This window comes from Lissotriton vulgaris, chromosome 1_1 (assembly GCF_964263255.1).
Source record: "Lissotriton vulgaris chromosome 1_1, aLisVul1.2, whole genome shotgun sequence".
Lineage (NCBI taxonomy): Eukaryota > Metazoa > Chordata > Amphibia > Caudata > Salamandridae > Lissotriton > Lissotriton vulgaris.
The window spans coordinates 1,167,744,806-1,167,759,794 of NC_141685.1; positions in this window are offsets into that span (position 1 = coordinate 1,167,744,806).

A 14,989-nucleotide genomic window follows, 5' to 3' on the forward strand; every position below is an offset into this window, starting at 1 on the left:
AGTGACAGGGCTGGGGGGATGACAGGTGGTGAATGCGCAGATGACACCTTAGTGGGAGGTAGGAGTGCCTCTTGACTCGAACTGTAGCTGTGCTCGGCCACCACAATGCTGGCTCCACCCTCCTGGGGAGCGGCGGATGACTCTGCCGGCACCTGGCCCAGGAAGGGCGAAGCCCCCATCAACAAGGTACTCTGGCCGCCCCTGTCCGCACAATGCTGGCTCCACCTCCTGTGGGGCGTCTGATGCCCCTGCCCCTCACACTGAAAGCAGAAGCCGGAGTACGCCCACCGGGGTACTCAAGGACTGAGAGTGGCTATGCAAAGGCCCCCCTGGCCTGCGAGAACAAAAGAATTGGCCTATAAAAGAAGGAGCCCTGCTCCTTGAGAATTAGATCCTGTTTGGGCTACAGAAGGACTCTGCCCGACGAGAAGGACCGTGAGAGACAAGGAGGGGTGCTGACTCTTGCCTGTGTCTGGTGCCTTGCTGCCGAAGGAGAGGAAGAAGAAAAGACTACGAGAAGACTTTTGCTTTACTTTGTGCCAAACTCTGCTAAAGAGATCTCCAAGGGCTTGCAACTGAACTTGCCCCCTGACCAGCGTCCCAGGACCAGTGTACGCTACCCCCTGAAAGGAAGCGACTGCGGGTGCTGACCATCGCCGCAGTACCGACGGAGGAATCTCCTCCAAGGCAACGACATCCACCTGACCACCGTGACCGGGGCCCAAAGCAACAGCGAAAGCAAAGTGAGGACCAGCCGCCGCTGGCCCGAACACCGTGACCGCAACTGCACCGGGAGCCCGAGAGCAAAGCAAAGGAGGACCCGTCCGGTCCGAGCTCTCAAATTGACTGTGCTACGAGCAGCCACTCACCTGCAAAGACGGACAGTTGCCCTGTGAGAATCCGCAAGGTCGGTAGCCTGCCCGACAGCCCAGCTGTGAGCATACAGCTGCACCGGCACTTGGCTGGGTACGTCCTGCACTTGGGGACCGTACTGCCACTTGCCACCACCGCACAGCCGCCGCCTCCAGGGTCAGAGCGGACGACGAGGAGAGGACCCTGCCGCCACAGAACACCGCTGCCCCGGATGACCCGTGAACTGCTCGGCTGAGAGCCGCAACGAACAGCGACCCCGGGAAGGCAACGCGACGTGGGACAGATCCCCTGGAAGCCGCCTGCTCCACAAGAACTTTGGTTGACATCGGCCTGAGGGCCCTAAGAGAACGCTTAAACTGCTATAAAGAACTGTGGTAACCTGAACTGAGTAACTTGCAACCGTTATCGTAAAGTACGTTGACTGTATTCACAAGCCTGCTTAAAATCTATATAAAGATATATATTTTTACAGAATACAGTCTGGTCTCGTTGTGTGGTGGGTTGGTTGTAAAGGTGTACTATTGCAAGTGTTTAACCTATATGCCCCAAAGATTAGCCTACGACTGCTTAAGCCACACTACCTAGAGGGTAAGCAGAGGTTGTCTGGAAGGTAACCCTCAGCCCTGACGAGGAAGAGGAGAGTCCCTGCTTGTCGCTAGTGTTGCACTGCGCCAACTAGAGACTCCCCCTTCCTACACTCCAACTCTTTGATTCTCTTTCGTAAATCCTTAAAAACCTGGCTCTTCCCCCAATCTAGTTAAGTCTTTCTGTCCTCTCTGCCTCCAACCAGCGCCAGGAAACCCATTGTGTCAGTGCGCTCTATAAGCACCCCTTACAATACAATACAATACAATACTGAGTTTTCCTGGCCAAAACCGGCATGTAAAGCATAGTGCACCCACGCAGGGATAAAGAAAAATGTCATTGAAACTCCTTACGGAAAAGTTTTTTTTCTCTGAACAGGAATCCCATTTGGTAGGTATTTTTGCAGGACAAAATTAATCATGTAGAGAAGGACTCCACTGCAAGGTGCCCCACGTGGAAAAAAATACTCCATCACACCAGAGAAGCATTTTCGATAGGGCAGTGGGGTCCTCCAGGCATCGACCAGCCTGCGGAATTGATCGCCGTGGTATAAATGACCTCATAAGTCTAAAAGCATGTTTTAAATATTAGCTATTTACAGAATACATCTGCATCTTCGTGAATGGTGTAAGCAGTGTGCCCCTCCTAAGTCCAGTACCCTATAAAGAAAATCAAAATGACAACAAATTTACAATGCATTCATTCCTTGTCAGTTATCATGGGAATATAATAGATTTTACATAATCGTTATCCCTTTGCCAGTTCTTTGAAGGGCAGAGTAAATGTAACTGATATTAACATGTCTGTAATCAATTAGCCAGATTTTAACGCACTGTACAGGGTGCAATCTCATAGGGCAAAGAAGCCTCTCAAGATCGTTTTTAGAAGTATCTACTTCAAATGTTCTGAGGCACTGAACTTTTTAGGTCGAGCCTAGCTGCAGCGCGCATGCGCTGCTTGCTCTGTGAGGCATGCTGTAATAGGGTATGTACTTGAAGCCCCGCCCACTCTCTGTCCACATTTGTCATTGACTTGTGTTATTGTCCTTCATGAATACTGGCTTCTTATTCATAAAAATGCTTGTTAGTTCCTTCTTGGCACCACCTTTTCTTCATTTGTAACCTCCCTTGGCTACTAGGCCTTTTACTTCAGCTGTTACATAGTACGTGGTCTTAAGTCTGTAAGTACTATTTTATTTATTGAGTTTCTCTTACTGTAGGCATGACTTGCTTTGCTTCCATTCTCTTTCGAAGCAGCGGGACAAAGGCGGCATTGGCCTCGCATTTAAATGCGGGACCTATTGCATTGCAAACATTTTTTTCCCTGCCTGTTATTGCAGGCAGGACACACTCACCCCCATCACTTTTGGTTTTTTAAATCTATTTAAGTAGCGTGGCGAGTCTCTGTTGGATCACTGGCAGCCGTGTTAGTTGTAGATAAAGGCATTCCAAGGGCACCTGTTCCCTACTCTTCCCCCCTCCTCCCCCACCTGTTTTATTTTCCTCATGCATGGTTTGGCGTCACAAGGTATGTAAGATATTGAACTTGAATGCCGCTTTTAAGTTTATATTTTATTTGAAAGTATTTTCTTTGAAACAATTAGCTGTAGTTGGAGTCATTATGAGAGTGCCTCCTCCGTTACGTGCACTCCCCCCACCCCTCCTGCTTGTTTTATTTTGCTCCTGCATGCAGCCACGGTTCGTGCAGGTAACAGTGGTGGGACCGGGTAAGGGGGGATTAAGAGGGACGATGCAGAGGGAAAATTAAGTATTTATTAAATCTGCCCTAAGCATTGTCCCTCGAAATACCCCCTTACCCAGCCCATTCACCCCACCGCTGTTACCTGCACAGACCGTGGCAGACTGCATGGTTGCTTTGAGTCAGACATCTTGAACTCGAAACAATGCAGAGGGTCCCTTACTCTTCAAGGACTAGTAGCAGAGGTGAACGGTTTTATTCAGTGTCTAAGCTCTCCCTCCCATTGCGACTCCCTGGACCTCCAACAATGTGCCACGTAGTACTAGTGGGTGGACCATGGCAGAGCTTCAGTCCTGGAAACAGTAAACCCCGCCCTAAACGTGTAATTATAAATGGGATTACCTCATTTGTTTAAGGAAGCCCGAGCCATGATAACAATAAGAAACGCGATTGTGCGCGTTGAGAACTATATCTGTTGTTTTCCATTGCATGATAAATAAATTGGATCCAAAATAAATATTTTACAGTGGCAATTGTTTTAGAGTGTGTTCTCCTTGAAAGACCCTTCATGAATCTCCGAAGGTATCAGCCTATAGACTCCGTATCAGTGGCCATCCGTCTGCTCCTGCAGGAGTCGTTGCAGGCGTCGGCGACTTTTTCAAAAGGAGTGCTCCAGTTGGTGAAAATATGGTGCGAAAAGTGCCATCTCTCAGTCAGATGTACTCTGAATGCATACATGTTTCAAAATCACCCTTTATCAGGTAAGTTTATTTGTCGGCCATCGAGCAGTCAATTGGATCGGATCAAGAAACCAACAATGAAAACTAGCTAACTGCCAACTACACATCACACTACGGGAGTTATGGCCTTTGGATCAGTTTGACACACATGCAACTGCTCATCTTTGAGGCTTGAAAGACGCACAGCTCCACTCCTCCGCTGTCTGTCTGCACAATGCCACATCTCGGGTGGTGTCAAACAGTGATAGACAACGTGCAGAAGCCTCCGTCACACCATCCACAAGAACACAATAACATGAGTACATATCACAACACCACAGGCATATATGACAGGATATGACCGACATTCTTCATTACTGTGCCCTGCACAAGTAAAACATTTAAAAATACCTTGCTAACTGCAGTTGTAAAACCTTGGTGTGTTAAAATGTTTACAGGTGTCGTCCTCACCGACACACCCCCCTCCTTAAATTTAGCTACAAAATGCATGCTCACATCATTGGGCAGGGTAGATGAATCAATAAAAGATTCAAGTTCCCCGCTTTCTACCGGCTTTGTTCCTACCCCTGAACCTTAAAATACCCCTGTACCCCAAAACCCAAACCTAGCCCGTAACCTTAAAAATACCCCTGTACCCCAAAACCCAAACCTAGCCTTGAACCCTTAAAATACCCCTGTACCACAAAACCCAAACCTACCCCTGGACCCTAAAAATACCCCTATACCCCAAAACCCAAACCTAGCCCTGAACTCTAAAAATACCCCTGTACCCCAAAACCCATATCTATCCCTGAACCTTAAAACTACCCCTGTACCCCATGACCCAAAACTATATTTGAACCCTTAAAATACCCAAACACCCCAAAACATATACCTCAGTACCCCAAAATATATACCCATATACCCAAACTTACCTTATCCAAACATTAAAAAAAACATGTTTTTACCATTCATGCATTTACAACGAATTTTGTTGTAAATGTATGTGTGGTAAAAGCATATAAAATGTAATGCCATGAGTTTTAATGGCATTGCGAAGTCATGGTCCTTTCGTAATGAAAGTATGCGGAGTGATGGTATGCGGAAAGAAAGTTGCGGAATAATGGGTGTTTACCCTTCCCCGGTAAGTAAATTGGTGGCACGGCGGCCCACATCTCCAGCAACATACTCATATTTTTTCACCACCGATTTGAAAAATGCACAGGTCTCTCTCATTGATGGCCAGTACCGACATATACTTTTAGACACACCTCCAGCCACAAGTTCTAGAATTGCGAACTTTAGAGCTGTGGAGCTACGTTCGAATCTCGGCATCAGCTCAACATCCTGTGATTCCAGGCAAATCGCTTTGTCTCCCCTTACCTACCACAAATGAATGTGTTCTTCTGTAATGTGAATTATGCTCATGCCATGTTGTCCAGTTTGCGCTATATAATATTGCAAGGAAAAATAAAGTAGGGAAACTCGAGTTTACACACTACGGAACGCGCACTCTTAAGTGCATCAGCAGTGTACTGTGAATCGGAGCGTTTCACAGGCCTGTCACAGATAAGAAATGCTATCAAAACGAAATCCTACAAAACAATATACTACTGGCCGGCAGCAATTCATACCCAGACAACGTCGGGACGAGCTGCTAGTAGTATTATAAAACCGTTTTTTTGGCACCAGAGTTAACATTTCTATACAGTTCAATGCATTGGCTAACTAAAATATTACCTCATAAAGCTAAAGACAAGGAGAGTACCTAAATACCCTTTTCCTGCCTTTCCTTCCAGTTATGAAAGGCTCCCAGATTTGCAACCCTAGTGCTCTCCCCCTTTTGCCCTTTCTTGCATATATCCCTTTCTCCAGGTTATAAGCAGAGAGGAATCTAGCCAACCATTGATGGAAGGTAGGTGGTATTTGATCAAGCCACGCTGAGGCAATACAGATTCGTAACACAGCCATAGCCAGGAATATAAACTAACATGCAGGCTGATCGATGCCGTCACCATCAATGACTAACACAATTCTTGCCGGTGTGAGGGTGGTCTCAATTCCAAGTGATCTCATTAAGAAAGATGCTATAGCTTTAAGGAGTGGCTGTAAATGTGGGCAAGTAGCAAAGACATGTACTATCTCAGCATCTGTGCTATCGTATCGGGAGCAGGTGATACCCGCTGTTCCCCTCCACTGTGCAATCTTAGCGGGCGTATAATATAGCGAATACATTGTTTTATAATGCTGGGCCTGAAGTGCGGCTGAGCAAAGAATATTGTGTGCTAGTTCTGAAGTTAGATGGAAGTACTCATGCCCTACCCCAAGCTTCTTGGCCCACTTGCTTTCATACTGCCCTAGGTCATCCTCTCTGCTTGCCAACAACTCGGCATAGAGCCTTTTATTCGTGGAGCCATCCCTACCCTCTATAACCTACATACTTGAGTTTTTGCCAAACCCGGCTGACCCTTCTCTTTTGGATGTTAAAAAGCTCACAACTTGCAAGTACTTCAAAAAACTCCTTGTCTCAACCCCATAGAGCAGCTGAATATCAGAAAACTGACACATTCCGTTCAGACCCATCAAATCCCCAACCTTCCAACCCCACGCCGTCCCCAATCGGTAAAAATGGAGTCTGAAAGACTTTCCGCAGGAAGAGTATCCTTCTTATACAACCTGGTATATGCATTAAACCTCCCTAAACCATACTTCTTCCTGAACGATGTCCAAATCTTATATGAAGCAATTAGGGTCTTAAACTTTGTCCTTTTAAAGTAACTGGGGTCTGTATATTTTAGAAAAACATTCTCTTCATCTCCTCCCAGCAGTATTGAATATATTGCAATAGAGCCTGAAGTTCCCTCTAGGTCTGATGCGTCTCTCCCTAAAAGACCAGACATATACTGCAAGGCTGCTGCCCAATAGTACATTTTAAAATCAGGGACAGACCATCCACCTCTGTCCCTAGGGAGCACCATGTATCGTAAGGCCCTTCTCATCTTGCCATGTGCCCATATGAATCTATTTATCAGCTGTTCTAAAATGCCAAACCATTTTGCCTCAAATGTGAGTGGGATTGCTACCAAGTCCAAGTAGATACATCCTGAAAGATCTTATAAAATTCAATAGGAATCTGGTCAGGTCCTGCTGCCTTACCTGACGGTAAGCTCGCCAAGACAGCTAGAATCTCATCTGCCTCCAGGGGCGGGTCAAGCACTACACTATTCTCCTGGGAAAAACATGGGGGAGGGATACCCCTAAGATAAGATTGAATTTCCAAGGGATCCTTTGGGTGCTCTTCATCATATAGTGTTGTATAAAACTGCCTAAAGACCTCTCTAATTCCCCTTGAATCCATGAACAAATGCCCAGAACCATCAGTTTCCCCTTTAGCTTCTCCCAGAGCAGTTTTCTGCCTTGCGCAAACTGTTAGGGTGTGACCCACACACTCACCAAATTCCTAACATTGTTCCTTTTGGTTAAATTTGTGGCAGCTAGTTTGCTAGATAGATTCTCCTCTGCCTTGGCTTTTGCTCTAGCCAAGTTAATGAGTGCCTGCTCTAAGGGTGCGCCTGCTATTGAAAGAACCGCCAACTCCTCCTCAGCCTCCACAACAACCCTAGTCAATTCTGTAGCCCTTACCTGCTCCTGCCTCTGTCTGAACAAACTAAAGCTTAATGTTTCACCTCGAACAGCTGCATTGAAGGCATCCCAAGTGACTCCTGAGGATGTGCTAGCCCTATTGATGTCCCAGTAACCTTTGATCCAACTTCTCATGTGGTGGACATAATTATTATCATTTAACAACCCCCACTTAAAAGTCCACATCCACTCAGGCCTAACTATCCTTATGTTGTCTAAGAAGAAAATTAGAGGATTGTGATCGGACACGATCCGCGGAAGTTTTTCGATCCGAGAATTTAACAAGAGACTATTAGAAGACAGGAAAGAGTCTAGCCTGCCACACACCTTATGGGGAGCAGAGTAAAAAGTGGTCCCAGAGTCATGAGGCTTCAATTTTGTCCATACGTCTACTAACCCATTGTTTCTTGCTAGGCTTAAAATCGTACGGCATCCCTTCTTCTTCCGCCCTTGAAATTTCTCAGTTGGGTCTAAACCAAGTCCTCCCACCCCATTGAGTATCACATGTGTAGCCCATGTTGCTAATTCTCTAAGAATTAAAATATCTCAGGATAATGTATGTATAGGCATTTATATAGCGCACTACTTACCCGGAGGGTCCCAAGGCGCTTCGACAGCTGCGAAACCCTTCCTGGCTTCCCTGAGAGATGGTCCCTTAATGGGTATCTCCAGGGTGAGACCAGGCATCCCCGGCGGTCTGGTGGGGCCGTTAGTGAAGATGAGGCAAGTTAATGCCCAGAGTTGCCGAGTGTGAACGCTGATCAGAGTGGGTACCGAGGCGAGAGAATTATTGAGTCCGCTGACCCTGGTCCAGAAACCTGCCGCGCCGGGAATCGAACCCTGGTCCCGGGCCGTCCTCTGCTCTCGGGTCTGCCGCCTCTAACCAGTGAGCCACACTGCTTCACATAATCTTCAGTTGATCCATAAATTGACCCCAAGGTAACCCAATTTCCATTTATCATACATTCTATCAAAACCCACCTGTCCCACTGATCCTCGAGCCTTTTCCTGACTAGGACATCTTTTGATCTAGACAATATCGCCACACCTCTAATTTTGTCTCCCTGCTTCGAATACGCCAGCAAATGGTACCCCATCTGTTCCAATAAGAACCCTTTGGTTCCTTCAATGTGTGTCTCCTGTAGACATATGAAATCTGCGTGTGAATCTCTCAGCACTGCTGATACTCGCTGCCTCTTGAGTTGATCGTTTAAGCCACATACATTAATTGTAACAATTTGTGTAGACATTAAAATACATCTGGTGCTTGACCTAGCAACTTCTTCAAACCATCATTGCTCAAATTTCTAACATTATCTTCTAGCCCTGCCGAATACAAACCTACCACCATTTTACCTTGTGTACTCCAATAAGTGCTATATGTGCAATACCAGTAACCGCTCAAGTGCCCTCCAATACTGTGCCCTGATTCCTTACTCCACCCCGCTCCCCCCTACTCCTCCCTCAGACCCCTCCCCCTTACAGGCAAATAGTTCAGTCATGAACTTTATGTGACAGCTATAAGCCCGAAGGAAGTCGTGAACCCCCCCTCCATTATTTATCCACACTGGTGCCCTCATGCCATAATGTGCTTATGCTATTGCACTGCTCACACATATAATACCATACTGGGTCTAGCAATACAAATCCAAAGAGACCAGAATGGACTTCACTTATCGCAGTCCAACACTAGCGTCCCTCTGATCCTTTTTTCTTTTAGCTCTGTCAAAAATGCCTGGGCTTTTATTTCTGAGAAGAACATCCTAACTTGACCATTTACCAGCAATTTAAGCCGGGATGGAAATAGAAGATAAGCTTCGCAACCCAAACTCTGAAAGGCAGGAATCATTTGTCTTAATGGCCACAGCCGCTCCACAGTAGTGTGGCAGAAATCGGGGCGTGCAAAAAATGTCGTACCCTCGGAAGATCGCCTAGGTTTTGCCTTGTCCATGACCTCCTGCCTGATAAGGAAATTCCCCACATAGACAAGTATAGCTCTAGGCTTGTCATTATAGATGCAACATTTCCTTTCCTCTGGGCTAGAGGGAAATGGTGTGCGCACTGTACCTCGACCTCCCAGTTCCATGCTGACATTTCCGGGAAAAGCAAAAACCACAGTTGATGGACAGAATGCAGAACAATGTCATACAATCACCCCAGTACAGAGATCTGGGCCTCAATCCATCGTTTTTTGCACTCCACAACACCCCAGTTCAGACAGGGCCATATGCAAATCAGTCTGACCCTGTGCCTCATGGGAACAGTCCAGCCCGAACTGCCAAGCCATGCCTTCCCTGGACCGGAAACAAGCTTCCGAGAACTGGTTTCTGGCATTCCAGCCGTCTTCAGCCCGGCTTGCTTGAATCCGGTGGTGTGCAGAGCATGGGACTCACGTCTGAGCATACCCTTCCCACTCGGGGTAACAAATGCAGAAACTACAGTTGATGGACAGAATGCAGAGCAATGTCATACATTCACCCCCAGTACAGAGATCTGGGCCTAAATCCATCGTTTTTTTGCACTCCACACCACCCCAATTCAGACATAGCCATATGCAAATCAGTCTGACCCTGTGCCTCATGGGAACAGTCCATCTCCAACTGCCAAGTCATGCCTTCCCTGGACCGGAAACAAGCTTCCGAGGACCGGTTTCTGGCATTCCAGCCGTCTTCAGCCCGGCTTGCTTGAATCCAGTGGTGTGGAGAGCATGGGACTCACTTCTGAGCATACCCATCCCACTCGGGTGACAAATGCAAAAACCACAGTTGATGGACAGAATACAGAAAAATGTCATACATTCACCCCAGTACAGAGATCTGGGCCTAAATCCATTGTTTTTTTGCACTCCACATCACCCCAATTCAGACATAGCCATATGCAAATCAGTCTGACCCTGTGCCTCATGGGAACAGTCCATCTCGAACTGCCAAGTCATGCCTTCCCTGGACCGGAAACAAGCTTCTGAGGACCGGTTTCTGGCATTCCAGCCGTCTTCAGCCCGGCTTAGTTGAATCCAGTGGTGTGGAGAGCATGGGACTCGCGTCTGAGCATACCCATCCCACTCGGGGTAACAAATGCAGAAACTACAGTTGATGTACAGAATGCAGAGCAATGTCATACATTCACCCCCAGTACAGAGATCTGGGCCTAAATCCATTGTTTTTTTGCACTCCACATCACCCCAATTCAGACATAGCCATATGCAAATCAGTCTGACCCTGTGCCTCATGGGAACAGTCCATCTCGAACTGCCAAGTCATGCCTTCCCTGGACCGGAAACAAGCTTCTGAGGACCGGTTTCTGGCATTCCAGCCGTCTTCAGCCCGGCTTAGTTGAATCCAGTGGTGTGGAGAGCATGGGACTCGCGTCTGAGCATACCCATCCCACTCGGGGTAACAAATGCAGAAACTACAGTTGATGTACAGAATGCAGAGCAATGTCATACATTCACCCCCAGTACAGAGATCTGGGCCTAAATCCATCGTTTTTTTGCACTCCACATCACCCCAATTCAGACATAGCCATATGCAAATCAGTCTGACCCTGTGCCTCATGGGAACAGTCCATCTCGAACTGCCAAGTCATGCCTTCCCTGGACCGGAAACAAGCTTCCGAGGACCGGTTTCTGGCATTCCAGCCGTCTTCAGCCCGGCTTAGTTGAATCCAGTGGTGTGGAGAGCATGGGACTCGCGTCTGAGCATACCCATCCCACTTGGGGTGACAAATGCAAAAACCACAGTTGATGGACAGAATGCAGAACAATGTCATACATTCACCCCAGTACACAGATCTGGGCCTAAATCCATCGGTTTTTTGCACTCCACACCACCCCAGTTCAGACATGGCCATATGCAAATCAGTCTGACCCTGTGCCTCATGGGAACAGTCCAGCTCGAACTGCCAAGCAATGCCTTCCCTGGACCGGAAACAAGCTTCCAAGGACCAGTTTCTGGCATTCCAGCTGCCTTCAGCCCGGCTTGCTTGAATCCAGTGGTGTGAAGAGCATGGGACTCACATCTGAGCATACCCATCCCACTCGGGATGACAAATGCAAAAACCACAGTTGATGGACAGAATGCGGAACAATGTCATACATTCACCCCAGTACTGAGATCTGGGCCTAAATCCATCGTCTTTTTGCACTACACACCACCCCAGTTCAGACATGGCCATATGCAAATCAGTCTGACCCTGTGCCTCATGGGAACAGTCCAGCCCGAACTGCCAAGCCATGCCTTCCCTGGACCGGAAACAAGTTTCCGAGGACCGGTTTTTGGCATTCCAGCAGTCTTCAGCCCGGCTTGCTTGAATCCAGTGGTGTGGAGAGCATGGGACTCACTTCTGAGCATACCCATCCCACTCGGAGTGACAAATGCAAAAACCACCGTTGATGGACAGAATGCAGAACAATGTCGTACATTCACCGCAGTACAGAGATCTGGTCCTAAATTAATTGGTTTTTTGCACTCCACACCACTCCAGTACAGACATCGCCATATGCAAATCAGCCTGACCCTGTGCCTCATGGGAACTGTCCAGCCCGAACTGCCAAGCCATGCCTTCCCTGGACCGGAAACAAGCTTCCGAGGACCGGTTTCTGGCATTCCAGCCGTTTTCAGCCCGGCTTGCTTGAATCCAGTGGTGTGGAGAACATGGGACTCACGTCTGAGCATACCCATCCCACTCGGGTGACAAATGCAAAAACCACCGTTGATGGACAGAATGCAGAACAATGTCGTACATTTACCGCAGTACAGAGATCTGGTCCTAAATCCATTGGTTTTTTGCACTCCACACCACCCCAGTTCAGACATGGCCATATGCAAATCAGTCTGACCCTGTGCCTCATGGGAAAAGTCCAGCCCGAACTGCCAAGCCAAAGCCTTCCCTGGACCGGAAACAAGCTTCCGAGGACTGGTTTCTGGCATTCCAGCCGTCTTCAGCCCGGCTTGCTTGAATCCAGTGGTGTGGAGAGCATGGGACTCACGTCTGAGCATACCCATCCCACTGGGGTGACAAATGCAAAAACCACCGTTGATGGACAGAATGCAGAACAATGTCGTACATTTACCGCAGTACAGAGATCTGGTCCTAAATCCATTGGTTTTTTGCACTCCACACCACCCCAGTTCAGATATGGCCTCATGCAAATCAGTCTGACTCTGTGCCTCATGGGAACAGTCCAGCCTGAACTGCCAAGCCATGCTTTCCCTGGACCGAAAACAAGCTTCAGAGGACCGGTTTCTGGCATTCAAGCCATCTTCAGCCCGGCTTGCTTGAATCCAGTGGTGTGGAGAACAAGGGACTCACGTCTGAGCATACCCATCCCACTCGGGTGACAAATGCAAAAACCACAGTTGATGGACAGAATGCAGAACAATGTCGTACATTTACCGCAGTATAGAAATCTGGGCCTAAATCCATTGTTTATTTGCACTCCACACCACCCCAGTTCAGACATGGCCAAATGCAAATCAGTCTGACCCTGTGCCTCATGGGAACAGTCCAGCCCGAACTGCCAAGCCAGGCCTTCCCTGGACCGGAAACAAGCTTCCGAGGACCGGTTTCTGGCATTCCAGACGTCTTCAGCCCGGCTTGGTTGAATCCAGTGGTGTGGAGAGCATGGGACTCACGTCTGAGCATACCCATCCCACTTGGGGTGACAAATGCAGAAACCACAGTTGATGGACAGAATGCAGAACAATGTCATACATTCACCCCAGTACACAGATCTGGGCCTAAATCCATCGTTTATTTGCACTCCACACCACCCCAGTTCAGACATGGCCATATGCAAATCAGTCTGACCCTGTGCCTCATGGGAAAAGTCCAGCTCGAACTGCCAAGCCATGCCTTCCCTGGACAGGAAACAAGCTTCCGAGGACCGGTTTCTGGCATTCCAGCCGTCTTCAGCCCGGCTTGCTTGAATCCAGTGGAGTGGAGAGCATGTGACTCACTTCTAGCATACCCATCCCACTCGGGGTAACAAATGCAAAAAACACAGTTGATGGACAGAATGCAGAACAATGTCGTACATTCACCCCAGTACAAAGATCTGGTCCTAAATCCATCGTTTTTTTTTGCACTCCACACCACCCCAGTTCAGACATGGCCATATGCAAATCAGTCTTACCCTGTGCCTCATGGGAACAGTCCAGCCCAAACTGCCAAGCCAAACCTTTCCCTGGACCGGAAACAAGCTTCCGAAGTCCAGTTTCTGGCATTCCAGCTGCCTTCAGCCCGGCTTGTTTGAATCCAGTGGTGTGAAGAGCATAGGACTCACATCTGAGCATATCCATTCCACTCGGGATGACAAATGCAAAAACCACAGTTGATGGACAGAATGCAGAACAATGTCATACATTCACCCCAGTACAGAGATCTGGGCCTAAATCCATCGTCTTTTTGCACTACACACCACCCCAGTTCAAACATGGCCATATGCAAATCAGTCTGACCCTGTGCCTCATGGGTTCAGTCCAGCCTGAACTGACAAGCCATGCCTTCCCTGTACCGGAAACAAGCTTCCGAGGACCGGTTTCTGGCATTCCAGCCATCTTGAGCCCGACAGGCTTGAATCCAGTGGTGTGGAGAGCATGGGACTCTCGTCTGAGCATACCCATCCCACTCAGGGTGACAAATGCAAAAACCAGAGTTGAAGGACAGAATGCAGAACAATGTCATGCATTCACCCCAGTACAAAGATCTGGGCCTAAATCCATTGTTGTTTTGCACTCCACACCACCCCACTTCAGACATGGCCATATGCAAATCAGTCTGACCCTGTGCCTCATGGGAACAGTCCAGCCCGAACTGCCAAGCCATGCTTTCCCTGGACCGGAAACAAGCTTCCGAGGACCGGTTTTTGGCATTCCAGCAGTCTTCAGCCCGGCTTGCTTGAATCCAGTGGTGTGGAGAGCATGGGACTCACTTCTGAGCATACCCATCCCACTCGGGATGACAAATGCAAAAACCACCGTTGATGGACAGAATGCAGAACAATGTCATACATTCACACCAGTACAGAGATCTGGGCCTAAATCCATTGGTTTTTTGCACTCCATACCACCCCAGTTCAGACATGGCCATATGCAAATCAGTCTGACCCTGTGCCTCATGGGAACAGTCCAGCCCGAACTGCCAAGCCATGCCTTCCCTGGACCGGAAACAAGCTTCCGAGGACCGGTTTCTGGCATTCCAGCCGTCTTCAGCCCGGCTTGCTTGAATCCAGTGGTGTGGAGAGCATGGGACTCACGTCTGAGCATACCCATCCCACTCGGGTGACAAATGCAAAAACCACAGTTGATGGACAGAATGCAGAACAATGTCATGCATTCACCCCAGTACAGAGATCTGGGCCTAAATCCATTGTTTTTTTGCACTCCACACCACCCCAGTTCAGACATGGCCTCATGCAAATCAGTCTGACTCTGTGCCTCATGGGAACAGTCCAGCCTGAACTGCCAAGCCAT